The sequence below is a fragment of the Heloderma suspectum genome, chromosome 3, assembly GCF_057233095.1.
Source record: "Heloderma suspectum isolate Gila_16-S chromosome 3, 16-S_ref, whole genome shotgun sequence".
NCBI classification, from domain to species: domain Eukaryota; kingdom Metazoa; phylum Chordata; class Lepidosauria; order Squamata; family Helodermatidae; genus Heloderma; species Heloderma suspectum.
Window position 1 is genome coordinate 19,329,101 of NC_139460.1, and position 14,036 is coordinate 19,343,136.

The 14,036-nt window shown below is 48.5% G+C and overlaps 1 protein-coding gene across 1 annotated transcript in view; it reads left to right on the top strand.

The window, feature by feature from the left end:
* Nucleotides 1–6,171: 6,171 nt before the first annotated feature.
* Nucleotides 6,172–14,036, top strand: part of LOC146349390 (protocadherin Fat 3-like) — a 376,964-nt gene continuing 369,099 nt past the window's right edge. Inside the window, exon 1 of the mRNA XM_084842565.1 lies at nt 6,172–6,362. The gene's annotated coding sequence lies outside the window, so the exon portion shown is untranslated. The remainder of the gene's footprint in view (nt 6,363–14,036) is intronic.

The window sequence follows — 14,036 nt, forward strand, 5'->3', positions numbered from 1 at the left end:
GCTAGGAAATGAAAACTGAGTGTGATGAAAAATACTCCTTGTAATCAACATTGTTGACAAACATTTTGGTTGCAGACTTTTCCTGCTTGCATGTGTGTGTTTTTCAAGCAAAAGAAGAACCTGGCTTAGATAAGGCCAGGATCTCTTCTCGATCACCCCAGAGTGCAGGACACAGAATAACGGGCTCAAGTGACAGGAAGCCAGATTCCGGCTGAACATCAGGAGAAACTTCCTGACTGTTTGAGCAATACGACAATGGAACCCATTCCCTAGGGAGGTGGTGGGCTCTCCCACACTGGAGGCATTCAAGACGAGGCTGGACAGCCATCTATCGGGGATGCTCTGACTTGGATTCCTGCATTGAGCAGGGTGTTGGACTCGATGGCCTTGTAGGCCCCTTCCAACCCTACTATTCTATGATTCTGTGTGTGTGTGTGTGTGTGCGCGCGCGCATGCGCGCACCATTGCTTCCAAGATAAAGGATAGCTTGGTAGCTGCCACAACTGTAACTAGGCACCATGCCTAAAGAAGAGGAAGGAGGAAATGAACGTGCCTAAAATCATCGGTATATTTGTTATATAGTAAAAAATAGTGACAATGTTCCCATATTCCATAATGCCTTCACATGCTGCCACAGAATTACTCTGGTAAAATAGAGGAACTACTGCCTGCAGGGGATCTCTAGAAGTCTTTCCCTCTACTGGGTTTTGCACTTTCCAAATGATTGTCTGGATTTGCTGTGAACATCTTGACTTCGTTTTACTTTATTTGTTGCCTGTCTCCCGATAGTCCTGCAGGACCTGAATGGTACTGGAGATACAGGAAAGCCTTTGCCTTCAATTACGTTGAAGATGTTGCAGCGCTCTCACTTTCTTTTCAGTGGGATGTCTGTAGCTAACATAATCTTACTACCTACCTTTCTGCCTGGCTGCTTTTACGCAGTGTGCTTGCTACAACAAAGCTTTTCCATCTCAGCATAGCTCTCTCGCTGAAGCCGCCTGGTGATGGGTGTGTGTATGTGTGTGTGTGTCTGAGTGTGCGCGCCCTAGCTTGTCTTTCCTAGAAGCCAGAAGCTAATATATTGAGAGGTAAATGGGGGGTGACCTTTTTTGAACTGCTTACAGAATGGAAGGGAGAGGAATGAGGCCAAATGGAGCCACATCTTGTAATAAAGATCTAAATAAATAAATGTGTTACAGTAAGTGTCAGAAAGGTGGTGAATGTTGGCATTGCAAAAAACGATAGAGGCAGAAGTAGTGGAGGCTGTTGGCCCCAACGGGGTGGTGAATCTGCTCCGGGTTTCAGTCAGAACCAGTCAGGTGCCTTGGATAGCTCCTTTAGAGTTCTGACTGAAACCTGGAGCAGATTCCCCCCCTCCACTGACATCGGAACCACCAACCTCCACTGGGCAGAAGGCATCTTAGAGGTCATCTAGTGCAGCCCTCTGCTCAGTGCAGGAATCTATGTTTGAACTACAGCATCCATGACAGATGCTATCCAGCCTGTTTAAATCCCACCAACAAAGGACAGCCGACCATCTTCTGAGATGGTCAGAATCTTCCACGGTTGAACAGCTCTTACCATTAGGTAATTTATTTCTCCCAATGTTTAGCCAGAATCATCTAACTTGCAATTTCCATCCATCAGTTCTACTCCTGCCTTCTGGAGCCATGAAGAACATGTCTGCTCCATTTTCTGCATGACAATTCTTCAGATATCTGAAGACAACTCTCATGTCCCCCCTTAATCTTCTCTTCTCCAGGCTAAATATCATCAGCTCTTTCAACTGTTCCTCAAAGTACTTGGTTTCCATAAAGTCTTCATAGGACTTTATGGGTACGTTTTCAAGACACTGAGATGGAAATGTCAGGAAATTCCAGTGTGAACAATAAAATGTTGACAGTTACCAGTAAATGTCCACATGTCATATGTATAGCCAGTGTTTACCAGTAAATGACATTTCCCATGCCACTGGGCTTAAATGCCAAAAACGAGCCTCATGACACAAACATTTCTAACATTTCCCAGTGTGCATCCTAAAACAAATCATAATAATCACCAGTAAGTGTCAACATTTACCAAATTTCTGACATTTCTCATAGTCACACTATCCACAGCGTTATATGCCCTATTTGATCCACACAACGGTGTTATCTCACAACTGACTGTAGGAGAATTAAAATGACAGAAAACGAAAGCTCGGTTTCTGTTTTCTAATTTGAAAAACAACAACACAATTTCAGTACGTCTTTGCTTAGGAAATGCTTATGTTTCTACTTCTTCTTCTCCTCCTCCTCCTCCTCCTCCTCCCCCTCCCCCTCCTCTGGCCTTTTTGCCAAAAAAATTCCCAGAGTGGCATAAAGCAATCCAAAATAAAACAATGAATGCATAAAAACAAAAAGCATTAATAAAACCATTAGAATAATAACGTACTAAAAATAATTTTAAAAGCTAAGTTAAAGATATGTGTCTTCTGAACACCTTTTCAGAAGTCAAGGGAGCGGGGGCCAATTGTAATTCTGGAGGGAGTGCATTGTACAATTTGGGAGCGACACAGAAGAAAGCTGGTGGTGCATTAAACGTAATCGTATAAATTCTATTCAAATTGCTGGTTTCAAAGTTTGCTGCAAATAACTATTTCCATTCTACTTCAATCCCAAGAAAGCCAAAGTATATAATTATTTTAAAAAGAGAATTTTTTAAAGATAAATTGAGAAGAGACGTCATAAAGGGCAGATCGGGAGAAAATACTATAGAGAATGACGACATAGGAACAAATTACTTTTCTTAGCAAAAGAGTCCAATTCTTACCCAGTACAAGGATCAGTCAGCATAAACTGGAGCTGGCAACCATCCAGGAGAATTGCCAGTCCTGGCTGGATGCATTCCCGGAGGTCTCCGTCACATGATGCATAGAACGAACTTGTTCAGTACTCATGAAAGCGAGATGCTTGCTCCGCACTTCATTTAGCATCATAATTTCTAAAAGGAATGTTCAAGCCTGCTTGATAATCATACCTTCTGGTCTCAAGCCTCCCTTTCCCTAATCCAAGAGATCTGGGTTGTGGTTGCACAGTGGGGTGACATGAAAGCACTTTGCACATGCTCAGAGATGCTGTTCCGCCTTTGCATGCTCTGTGTGTAAGGGAACAAAATGCTATGGCTGTCCTATAGTTTTAGCAATATGTGAGGAATGTATTCCAGAAGGACAATGTATAAAGTATTTGTCCCTGAAGTGGTTGATCTGAATTTGGTCCTGTCCACATCATTGCTTTTCACGATGCCCCTCCTGGAATGCTTCAAACAAATTGTTCCATCTTTCAGTAACAACTAATAAGAACTGAATGTCAGACTACTTGTGAGGTTTACCCCATGCCCATCCCTCATTACCTCTTCTTACCTTTCTTTCCCCCCCTCTTCCTTTGCCCTGCATCTATCATTAGGCATTCTGCATAGCATGGATGCAACTGAGAGTCTCAATGTCACTTCCTGTCTCCCTCTTGTTTACATTTCATCACGTTTCCAGTTCCCAATTAAAGATCAATCTAGGATACACACCTGCAGTCATTCCATCACATTTGCATCACGTCCTTCCTTCAAAACATTGTCTCCTTCTATATATTACCTGCCCGGATGGATGCTAAGATCTCCTCAGAGGTCTTTTTCTGCATACTCCCACCGAATGAGATGAGGAGGTGAGGTGGGTGGCTTTTAACGAGAGGGCCTTTTCAGTGGTGGCATCTCTATTGTGGAATGCTCTCTCCAGAGAGGCTCACTTGGTGCCTACGCTGTGGTCAAAAAGACCCCCAGGAGAAGACCTTTATATTTAAGGTGTTTGTATTGTATTGTTTTAATGGGGCCACGGTGGCTTAGTGGTTAAGATGCTGTACTGCAGACTGGAAGGTCGGCAGGTCAGCGGTTCGAGACCCGAGTGCTGTGTGACGGAGTGAGCTCCTGTCTTCAGTCCCAGCTTCTGCCAACCTAGCAGTTCGAAAGCAAGAAATTGCAAGTAGATAAATAGGTACCGCTTCGGCGGGAAAGGTAACAGCGTTCCGTGCACTTCGGTGTTCAGTCATACCGGCCACATGACCACGGAAGCGTCTTTGGACAGCGCTGGCTCTTCGGCTTAGAAACGGGGATGAGCACCGCACCCTAGAGTCGGACACGACTGGTTGGGGACACCTTTACCTTTTTATTGTGTTGTTTATTCGTTCAGTTGCTTCCGACTCTTCGTGACTTCATGGACCAGCCCACGCCAGAGCTTCCTGTTGGCCGTCGCCACCCCCAGCTCCCCCAAGGTCGAGTCCGTCACCTCCAGAATATCATCCATGTGTTTGTACTACTGCTGGCTTTTATCTTGGTTTTTCTTTGATTTTATTCTATTTTGAACTTACAGAGTTGTTATATTATGTTTTACTATGTTATTGTATTTTATGGTTTTAAATTTTGTTTTGTGAAATGCCCAAAGAGCTTTAGCTAATGGCCTGTATAGAAATGCAATAAATAAATAAAACAAAAACACCCAGGGAAACGTATATAGTTTTTTTGGTCCCATTTTATCCTCACAACAACCCTTCAAGGTAGGCTAGACTGAGAGGTAGTGACTTTTAAGTCTCACAGTGTGTGATAGGAGGATCCATTTTCAAATATCTGGTCAACCAAGAAGGTCAGCCAAGAATAGCCTCCAGCACCCCACTACGGCTTGGTTCTCATGAGTGAACCACAGGCTCACGGACTCCATCCCCCCACCTTCTGTGCCCCAGCTTCCTCCCTTTTGCAGCAAGCCATAGTTGATTGTTAATTTCAAATTGGCAAACCACAGTTTGACGGTGGCTTGCAATTCTTGCCTTGGAGGCCAAGAGTACAAGCCATAGTTTGCCCGCTTGACTATCATGGCGGGGCGTGAGGGAGAGAGAAGGACCACAGATGAGCTGCTTGGAAGGGACAGAATAAAAAATCAAAAGGGCTGCTGTGGAATCCTTGGAATGCTTACTTGAAGAGCCAGTGTGGCGTAGTGGTTAGAGTAGTAGACTCGGGAAATCTGGGTTCTAGGCCCCACTCGGCCATGAAACCCACGGGGTGACTTTGGGCCAGTCACTGACTCTCGGCCTAATCTACTTCACAGGGTTGTTGTGAGGAGAAAGTGGAGAGGAGGACCACGTAAACCACCGTGGGTTCTTTGGAAGAGAGGAAAAGGCAGAACATAAATGTAATAATAAAACATAAATACAAAATAAGCAGTGCTGCAGCTGGGGCAGGACCATGCGGCCAGAGTCCTGATGACCACCCAGGGAGCAGCAGGTGATGAGGCTTCAGAGCAGCAGAAGGAAACAGGAAACAGCTCCCCCCCCCAGTCATGCCAGTGCTATGACCGAAGTGAGTTTCAAATGCAAGCTGCACATGCTCAGAGAGTATTTTCTCTCTCTTTCCAATGAGGCTTGTTGTTCTACACACCAGGAACCCAGAACTATTTTAAAGCATGGAATGGAGGCTGGAGTGGGGGAGAGGGAGCTAACGGACCCCCCCCCCCCATGAACGAAAATGACCTAGGCGCGCCCCTCCTTGCTCTGAAGCCAGACCTATTGAGTTCAATGGCTCTTATACCCAGCCACGCGTGGCGAGGACCCTTGCGGGCACCACGGGTGAAATCCCACTTAAGCGTGGACTCGTCGAGATGAATGGGGCTTCGGCCAGCTGCGAGGAAAACCCAAATCCCATCCATTTCAATGGGTCTACTCTAAGTAGGCCTCACGTGGGATTTCATCCCAAAAAATCCACCGAATGGGCTGCCATGCGCTTTTTTTTAAAAGAACAAGAGGGGGCAGAGGAGAAGCCAAGCTTTGGCGGGGACGCGGGGAAGAGAGGCGTGTGTCCCCCCCCCCCCCCGCTCTGAGTAGGCTGGTCTGCACAGTGTCTGTGCAAGACGTATGTGCGGATCCGTCTCTCTCTCTGGCGTCGGTGGGGAGAGGAAGAGAACGTTTCTCCAGCGTGCCTGGCGCGCTCTCTCGCTTTCTTTCTTCCTCTGATCGGGGCGGGGGGGGGGGAGAAAAAAACGCGGCTCCTCCAAGCGCTGGCGACGGCTGGAGCTGCCCACTCCCCCTGCCTCCCGGTAGGCTGCGCTGTGATCGGCGCGGCGGGTTGGGAATCGCCCCCTTTTCCCCTCCCCTCCCCGAGTCAGGAGTTGCTACCGAGCGCGCGTCTCCGCTCGGCACCAGTCCCGCTCGGCACGCTGCGCCGGGAAGGGGATAACAACGGCGGCGGCTGGATCCCGGCATCCGTGTCCGCCCCCCCCCCCCCATCCATGGATACCTTATGCAGAAAGGAAGCCGCGAAGCTCCGGAGCTGATCTGCCGGCTGGAAGGGTGTGTGATTTATTTTTTAAAACAAATAAATAAAAAACACAGAGGTTCGCGCCGCATTCGAATTCGCCCAGCTTCATGGCGGGCTTGCGTGCGCGGAGGAGGGCAGAATCCGAAATGGGGCCAAGGGCCAAGAGGTGGCGGATAAGAAACTTTCTCCCTCCCTCCGCGCCTGCTCGAGCTTTCTGGCCGCCGTGGCAAAGTTGCCCCCGTTTGCAAAACCGCTTGCGCGAGCGTGGGAAGCGCTGCAGACCCGCGGCCACCCCGGAGCGCCTCGTCTCCCGCGTGGAGGGTTTGCTCTGTTTGCATTGATGGGGGGGGGGGGGTTGCAAAAAAAAAAAGGGAGAGGAAAGTTCCTGACTATTCGCCTGTCGTGTTCCCCTCTCTGTTTCCTGGGAACGAACCAAGGACGCTCCCTCCCCTAAAAAAAGCGGGGGGAAGCAGTTTGCCTGGGCATCTGAGTCTCTTGCTTCCTGGCTGTGCCCTGCAGTCAGATCTTTCGCTGGCCGCGTGTGTGCTGCTCTTTGCAAACGGGATCCCATGTTTTTTTTTTTTTTTAAATATTTTAAATAATAATAATGTTTACAACGCAAGGTGCAGAGGCTGCTGCTACTTGGTAGATTTCTTTGGGGGGCGGTTGCGCTTCTTCGAGCTGGGCGCCGGTTGTTTCAAACGCGATCGGAAGCCTGGCCGGGATTTTTAGGTGCCGCCCGGGGCGGGAGGCATGGCAGGGGAATATATTGAGAGCGGATTTTCACCTGCCGTTTGCTAAGCGCTCCGGAGCAGCGATCGCTGGCGAGGGGTTGGGGGTGGTGGGGGAAAACGCGTCTCGTGTGCTTTGGAGGCGGGGGGGGTGGTGGTGGCGGGTTGCTGCATGCATGCAAAAGAGCAGAGGCGAAACGCGTGTCTGCCTCGCAAAAGTGGGGAGGGGGAGAGAGGGAGAGAGGCGCTGAGAATCAGCCGCTGCTTCTTGGCGACCTCTCCTGCGGCGTCCCGGGGAGCGAAAGAGCTGGAGAGCGGCGCCTTGCTTTTGTAGCCCCTTCGCGGGGCTGCAGAGCGCGCTGGGGGTGGCGGGTTTTTTTTTTCCCGGGGATGTGGAGGTGTCGGAGGAGACGGTCGGCTGCGGCTCCTGGAGGGGAGCGAGAGAAATTCATTTACCGGAGATTCCCCGCGGGAATCGGGCGAGGGGGAAATGCTTGGAGCGGTGACTGTAACAGGAGCTCCCCAGGCTTAACTCGGTATGAGAGAGAGATCGAGAGAGACAGAGAGAGCGAGAGCGAGAGATCTATATATCAGTCACGATTGATCGCTGTGAACCGGTGCCCTCCATAGGTCCGGACGCACTGGGTTGGGTGGGGACGGCGGACAGGACCGGACTGAATTTGTGCATGGCCCCCTCATCCTTGGCATTGCTTTGCCACGCCAGAGCTCGCAATCCGGGCGCATGCCAGGAGTAGATGACACTGCCTCTGAGCAGGTGCAGAGTGCTCCCCCCCATCGCTGAATAAACAGACTTCTTCACTCTCGGAGGGGGAGGGAAGATTTTACAGATGAGCGTGGGAGGAGAGCGTTTCCAGACAGACTTTAGAGGGTCAGCTAACGTCTCTCTCCCCATACAGAAATTACGCACCGGGTTGGGAAATGAGTTAGGCATGCTCCGCTCGGAAATACCCCCCCCCCCGCATTGAAATCAGTGGTTTGTACTCCCTAGTTAAATGTGGCTAGGATTGGGGTGTCATAGTGCAATCCAATACTTGGAAGTAAGCTCAGATATCTTCAATGGGTCTCTCTTGTTACCAGGTGAGAGAGAGAGAGAGAGAGAGAGAGAGAGAATCATTGCAGCCTTTTTTAAAAACTCCTTTTCTTGGCAGGGAAAGGGAAGATTTTGGGTGGGGGGGGCGCATACAGCCGCCGCCAGCCATCCTCCCCCAGCAGCCCTTGGTTGGGTAGGAGGCAGAAGAGACCCCATGAAGCTTCCGCAGGTAATGATTTTAACAGCCACTGTCCAGAGGATTAAGAAAAGGTCTTGCGAGTGCTGCTTATAGCTCCCCCCCAAAAAAACCCCCTACATTAGAAAGGAGAGGGGTGGGGTGGGAGAAACAAACCCTCTTAACAAACATCAAGTAACGGTTTTCCAGATGCTGCTGTTGGTGGTCAGTGTTGTTGACTTAAAAGGTGCAAACTTGCTATGGCTTGCATTTTCAGTCTGGGTTGGGTTTGGGGATCTTTTTTCACTTCTGCAGCCCAGCCTTAAGCACGAGTTCAGTGGGGCTTTCTCCCAGGTAAATGCATGTATATAGGATTGTAGCCTAGGGATGTCTTGTGATTTTAAAAAGAGTGAGCAAGTGTGTATGTGTGTAATAAATCGGACCGTTTTCTTCAACTATCCACAAAACCTGTCTAGAGAATAGCACCGTTGCCTGCTTTTATGGCTTTCTTTCTTTCTTTCTTTCTTTCTCCATTCCTGGTGGGGTTATTTCTTTGTGCCTTCCGCTTTGTTGTCAGGAGGATCCAAGGTGTGGGGAGCCGTGATTCTCTTGGTCCCAGATCCAATTAAAATAAATGCAAGGGTAAGGAACATGAAGGCAGAATCAAGAAATAAATACGCAGCACCCAGACATACCTTGGCTTACTTAGTTGAAAAGACACTGCTGGAGGAAATCCACACTCTCTTTGCTGGGTCGCTTGTTCCTTTCATTGCAATAAAACGTGGTTGTGTAGGGTTGCTGTTCTGTCAAAATATCTAAACCAGCTTCAATCCAGGAATATTCTCCACAGGCACAAGGCCTTTAAAGTTCCGTCTGTGTTTAGCAAAAGCATTTTTCTCTTTCTCCCCTCCATCTCCCCAACTTTATGAATTATTTTTTCAGTTTGCTCCTGGCAAAGATAGAAGAGATTGCAAAGAGAGAGCTCTACCAAATTTAGAAGGGGAGAAATGCTTAACGGTTCAGTAACAGCTGACTGGAGAGCGGCTGCTTCTTTTCCTGCAAAAGCTCAGCTCCCCCCCCCCCCGAGTGGAAGATTTGAATCCAGGTCTCCCTTGTCCACATTATTTCCTGCAAAAGCTCAGCCCCCTTCTCTATTGGAGAAGACGCACCAAAACGTTAGCATGGAAAGTAGTTAGCCAGTGTGGTGTAGAGGCAAGAGTCCTGGACTTTGATGTGGCGGACCCAAATTGAAATCCTCTTTCAGCTGCAAAGTTTACGGCTGACTTTGAGCCAGTCACTTTCTCTGAGCAGCCTTACCTAGCAAGGTTGTTGTGAAGATCAAAACAAAAAGAGCAGGGAGCAATACCTTGTATGTTGTCCCCATTTCTTTAAAGGAAGATCTGCATAACAAAACTTTTAGAGATGATACATAGCGGCATTAGCAGGGAAATAAAGATGTCATCCAACATGCCAGTGTAGTGTAGTGGTTAGAGGTCTGGACTAGGACTCAGGAAATCTGGGTTCTAGTCCCCACTCAGCCATGAACCTCACTGTGTGTCTTTTTGGGCCAATCATTGACTCTCACCCAAACCTTCCTCACAGGGTTGTTGTGAGGGTAAAATGGAGAGGAGGAGGATCATGCATGCTGCCTTGGGCTCCTTGGAGGAAAGGCGGGATATAAACGTAATAAATAAAAGAAATAAATTTGAGGTGTGGTTTTCCTTTTGCTTTAGAAAATTTCCCCTTTGCTACAGAAGGGTTGTTGCATAGCGTCGTTTTAATTCGCCAGCCTGCCCAGATTATTAAGTGTGCATTGCCTGCTTGTGATATTGATTGATAATTATTTATGGGATTCTAATGTGGTCTATCAAATTCGAATCCCATCTTTTGTACAAGGAGCCGGGGGGGGGGTACACACATGGTGGGTGGAATACTCTTTTATCATTACAACAGCCCTGTGAGGTAAGTGAGTCTGAAAGGTGGTGTCAGGCCCAACGCCTTCAGTGAACTCCACGGCTGAGTGGAAGATTTGAATCCAGGTCTCCCTAGTCCGCATTATTTGCTATAGCATAGCAGATTTTTTTTTGCGGGGGGGGGAGTGGCAATGAATTAAGCAAGAGCCGTTGAGTCAGAAGTTTAGGATGGAAGGGGACTGCAAAGGTCATCTGGTCCAACTCCCATCAACAAGGCAGGATAAGCACACTCAGACGTATGCATTACGAACTTACTCTCTCGCTGAATAGAAGGAAACAGACCTATAACGCAAAATAAAATGCAGCCCTGTTTGAACTTATTTTTCAGAGAGGGCATGTTTTGAACTGAGCAAAGACTGAAGGGCTGGAGCTAGTACCTCCACACACTCTTTCAGTCCCAGATAAGGGAAAGACCCAGGCAAAGGTTTCTTTAATCCCTAGCCTGCTAGCGTGAATTAGAGCAGAGGCTCCATACAGCAGCTCTTGCATAGTGGAAAGACCCAGGCAAAGGGCTCTTTAGCCCCTAACCTACTTGTATGAATTGCAGCAGAGGCTAAACAAAGTGGCTCCTGCATAAGGGAAAGACCCAGGCAAAGGTTTCTTTAATCCCTAGCCTGCTAGCGTGAATTAGAGCAGAGGCTCCATACAGCAGCTCTTGCATAGTGGAAAGACCCAGGCAAAGGGCTCTTTAGCCCCTAACCTACTTGTATGAATTGCAGCAGAGGCTAAACAAAGTGACTCCTGCATAAGGGAAAGACCCAGGCAAAGGTTTCTTTAATCCCTAGCCTGCTAGCGTGAATTAGAGCAGAGGCTCCATACAGCAGCTCTTGCATAGTGGAAAGACCCAGGCAAAGGGCTCTTTAGCCCCTAACCTACTTGTATGAATTGCAGCAGAGGCTAAACAAAGTGGCTCCTGCATAAGGGAAAGACCCAGGCAAAGGTTTCTTTAATCCCTAGCCTGCTAGCGTGAATTAGAGCAGAGGCTCCATACAGCAGCTCTTGCATAGTGGAAAGACCCAGGCAAAGGGCTCTTTAGCCCCTAACCTACTTGTATGAATTGCAGCAGAGGCTAAACAAAGTGGCTCCTGCATAAGGGAAAGACCCAGGCAAAGGTTTCTTTAATCCCTAGCCTGCTAGCGTGAATTAGAGCAGAGGCTCCATACAGCAGCTCTTGCATAGTGGAAAGACCCAGGCAAAGGGCTCTTTAGCCCCTAACCTACTTGTATGAATTGCAGCAGAGGCTAAACAAAGTGGCTCCTGCATAAGGGAAAGACCCAGGCAAAGGTTTCTTTAATCCCTAGCCTGCTAGCGTGAATTAGAGCAGAGGCTCCATACAGCAGCTCTTGCATAGTGGAAAGACCCAGGCAAAGGGCTCTTCAGCCCCTAACCTACTAGCATGAATTGCAGCAGAGGCTCCACAAAGTGACTCCTGCATAAGGGAAAGACCCAGGCAAAGGTTTCTTTAATCCCTAGCCTAGTAGCGTGAATTAGAGCAGAGGCTCCATACAGCAGCTCTTGCATAGTGGAAAGACCCAGGCAAAGGGCTCTTCAGCCCCTAACCTACTAGCATGAATTGCAGCAGAGGCTCCATAAAGTGACTCCTGCATAAGGGAAAGATACAGGCAAAGGGCTCTTTAATCCATGCTTTACCAGTGTGACTTGAAAGAGGCCCTGTCAGAGTTCTCTTCTGCCTCAGTCTTGGCTCATGCCTGGAGTTAACTGCTGATGTGCATAAAGGGAAAATTCTGATAGTCTTTGGTAGTCTTCTTGCTGGGTGTGAGCAGTTGAGGTGTGTCATGCCCAAAGCCTCTATAGCCGTTCCCGCTGGGAGAGGGCGAGCCTGCTAGGCAGTGTCCTGTGGCGCTGATGATTGCTTATGTTCCCGTTTCAATGCCTGCAGTTATAGGAAGCGGCCAGTGGGAGAAGCTTTGCTTCCCTGCTTGGTTTTCTATAAGTCGTGCTAGATTTTCGCAATATGGTATAATGAATAACTTCATAATGACGTGTTCAAAAACAGTAAACTTCCACCTACTCAGTGGCATTCTTAGAATACTTGACAATATTTGACCGCAATCAAATCGAAGGCAGACAGTTGACCATACTTAACTGGTCAGTTGACTGGCAGGCTACCCTTGTTCAGAGTAGATGTCAGGGTTCTGCATAGTTCAGCATCTGCCAAGGCCTACGCCAGGGGTTCAGGACTTCCTTCAGCCCGAGGGCTGGATTCGGAAGCTCTCGAGGGCCGCATTACAGTGGTAGGTGGGGCCAAAGGCAAAAAGGGTGGAGCCAAAATACTAAAAATACCATCTTATGCTTGCTAGTAATTGAGCCTTCGGAGAGGCATTTTGACCTTTCAGAATGGGGGGGGGGAAACGCCACAAATGCTGGGAAACCTCCAAAGAATCGGTGGTTGGGTGAAAGAGGGTGGGGCCTGGGAAAGGGGTGTGGCCCTCTGGGGACCTCAGGAGGTCCTTATTTAGCCCCGTGGGCCTGGTTTCTACATCTCTGGCCTATGCATAGTTAAACTATGGAATTTGCTACCTTAGGACGTAGTGATGGCCACCAATTTGAATGGCTTTGAAAGGAGGAGTTCCTGGAGGAGAAGGCTATCAATGGCTACTAGTCCTGATAGCTGTATGCTACCTCCAGCATCAAAGGCATTATGCCTATGTACCAGGCTTGATTTGGTTTAAATCAAATTGATTTAAGCTGCTTCTCTGAAGGACTCAATTTTAATGATTTAAACCACAGTTTAAATCACTAGCGAGGAAGATTCTATTTAATCATCATTTTTTTTAGTAGAAGTACATTTTATTGTTTAATATAACCTTAATATATATTCAGAGATGTAGGTTTCATTAGAAGGTAGGTACACAGTGGGCGATACGTGGAAGTTTCCTAAGGAGGGCATGAGTGTGTTGTCTTCACTTTTGGTTTCGCCTTCTATTCCCGTCCCCTATTCCTTGCGTTTCTATCCAGAGCCCTCCTCCTTTTTCAGATCTACTCCATCTAGGGATGTACGAAACGACTTACCTGTTTCGTTTCGTACATCTGTGGGGGAGGAGGCGCTTCATCTCTCCCCCTGAAATCTTTGACGGCTGGCTCCGCTCCATGGCGACTCCGCGTAGCGTCCGGCTGGGGCAGCCCACAGCGACATCCGGCCGCTGCTGGGCTGCGCAGGGATGCAAATGGCTGCCGCCGTAGCCGCCACCATTTGCGTCCCTTTTTTTTTTTGCCGTGATAGGCTACGTAAATATTTACATAGCCTATCACAGCAAAAAAAAAAAGGAATGCAAATGGCGGCAGCTACGGTGGCCCCCATTTGCATTCCCCCTTTTTTTTTTGCCATGATAGGCTACGTAAATATTTACGTAGCCTATCACAGCCTCCGCAGGGATGCAAATGGCGTCCCTGCATTAGCCGTGATAGGCTACGTAAATCTTTACGTAGCCTATCACGGCTAAAATGGTGAAGCGAATGGCGGCCGCAGATGCGGCCGCCATTTGCAGAGCAGCGCGAACGGCAGCAGGTGAGTGCTCCATTTCGCGTGCCTTTCGCGGGGTGGGGGGGCGGGGGGCTTGGTTCCGCCACGGGTTTCAGGGGTCACCAAGATCCGTGGCGGAATTCTCTGCTATCCCTAACTCCATCTACCCAAATTCTCTATCCTTTCACCTTCTCTGTCTTTGGACTCAGAGAAAGGCAAGGCCGAGAGAGAGAGAGAGAGACCATGCACTTCTGTACACCACACACACAGTGCAGAATAGGACCGATCAAGT